Raw genomic sequence first — 2,154 nt, forward strand, 5'->3', positions numbered from 1 at the left:
AATGTCCACATGCAGCCATCTGCTGAATACTAAGTGGCCTTTCTGGATGCGATAATAAAAACTTCAAGTAACATATGACAATCAAGACACTGTAACTTATGAAAGATATGTTAAAACCGAAATCCCAAAATGATGGTGACTGAGAGTAGCATTAGTGCTTTAGGTTTGGTTCTACTTGAGATCCTAACTAAAAATGGGAAATTGTTAAATAAAATGTGTAGGAGACCATTGGTTTGAACTTTCTGTTCTAGGCCCAACAAACTAAACCCAAATGGAGTTGCTCATGCTGACGTTCCACATGACAAAACCAAAACTAGGTGTTTATCTGACCTTCCAAGAAATCAGGAGAAGGAAAAAATAGCTAAATCCCCACATAGGACATTTTTAGCCAGCATAATAACAAAGTCACCTTTGCTTTAACCTTTACAAGGAAAGTAACTCTGAAATGACCAGACTGCTTCATCTTCTGTATTTTTGCTTTCCTCAGCCCTTTCTCTCTATAAGTCCAAAAATGCTTAATATGAGGTTATGTTATAGGAGTTATTAAGAAATTATTTTAGGCAGATAGAGAGGAAAAAGGGTCCTTGGAAACTTTTTGTTTCTTTTAAAGCAGCTCCAGAAACATTTCTTGTCTAGCAGGAAAGCCCCGGTCCTTAGAGGCTCAGGGGATTGGTTTGACCAGGCAACCTTTGATATGCAATTGCAAGTCATTAAAAACTGGGTCCCACAATTGTGTCTGCGCAAGGGCTGTGGCCCTTTCTGATCCCTAGTGCTGTTGGGCCTATTGGTCTTTGTCAAGCCATGGATGCAGGTCTCTATTCAGCAGGATGTGGTTTGTTAAAGTTGTTAAGAATAAGGCCTACTTTGAAAGATACCAAGTGAAATTTAGAAGATGATGAGAGGGTAAAACTGATTTCTGTGCTTGGACATGCTTGGAGATACAGGACAAAAATAAATACAGCACACCCAAATACAGAATGATAGTTCATGTAACAAAGATATCATTTATTATATTGTTTATGCCCATATAGACGGGGATATGATAGTCTGCACATCATATGCATACAAACTGCCAAAATATGGTGTGAAGTTGGCCTGACAAATTATGCTGCAGTGTATTGGACAGGCCTGCTGCTGGCCCACAGGCTTCTTAATAGATTTGGCGTGGACAAGATCTATGAAGGCCAAGTGGAGGTGACTGGCAATGAATACAATGTGGAAAGCATTGATGGCTAGCCAGGTGCCTTTACCTGCTATTTGGACACAAGCCTTGCCAGAACTACCACTGGCAATAAAGTTTTTGGTGCCCTGAAGGGAGCTGTCAATGGAAGCTTGTCTGTCCCTCACAGTACCAAACAATTCCCTGATTATGATTCTGAAAGCAAGGAATTTAATGCAGAAGTACACAGGAAGCACATCATGGACCAGAATGTTGCAGAGTACATACACTACTTAATGGAAGATGCTTACAAGAAAGAGTTCTCTCAATACATAAAGAATAGCATAACTCCAGACATGAAGGAGGAGATGTATAAGAAAGCTTATGCTGCTATACGAGAGAATCCAGTCTATGAATCTATGAAAAGAACCCCAAGAAAGAAGTTAAAAAGAAGAGGTGGAACCGTCCCAAAATGTCCCTTGCTCAGAAGAAAGATGGGGTAGCTCAAAAGAAGGCAAGCTTCCTCAGAGCTCAGATGCAGGCTGCTGAGAGCTAAACCAAACAATTTTCCATGAGGATTTTTCAGATAAAGACAACAAACTTATAGACAGAAAAAAATAAAAAAAAGAAACTGGGTCCACCCAAACATGGCAATTCCTGCCACCTTCTTCTTGTCCTTGCCTCACATGTGCCTGGCATCATGGCCGCCCCCAAATATCTCCATGTGTGTGGAACATCATGGCGCCTCTGCATTTGCATATTGAAAGACTATATGGGAGGGCCAGTTTTTCACAGGCTACATGAATGACGTGCCTGGTCAAACCAATCCCCTGAACCCTATGCAAACCAGACACCACTTCCTCCATCCTCTTCATATTAACTGGCTGATTTCTGCCACACTTGGGGTTTTCTCTTTGCTCCAATACCCCCTCCCTCTGTCTCTCCATGGGAGAGCTGTTTTCTTCTTCCTTCCTTCTTTCTTGCCTATTAAACCT

The 2,154-nt window shown here is 41.3% G+C and overlaps 1 pseudogene; it reads left to right on the plus strand.

Annotated features, from left to right (window-relative positions):
• Nucleotides 1-815: 815 nt before the first annotated feature.
• Nucleotides 816-1,715, plus strand: LOC101131571 (large ribosomal subunit protein uL18-like; annotated as a pseudogene).
• The last annotated feature ends 439 nt before the right edge of the window (nt 1,716-2,154 follow it).

This window comes from Gorilla gorilla, chromosome 4, assembly GCF_029281585.2.
Source record: "Gorilla gorilla gorilla isolate KB3781 chromosome 4, NHGRI_mGorGor1-v2.1_pri, whole genome shotgun sequence".
Taxonomy (NCBI): Eukaryota; Metazoa; Chordata; class Mammalia; order Primates; family Hominidae; genus Gorilla; species Gorilla gorilla.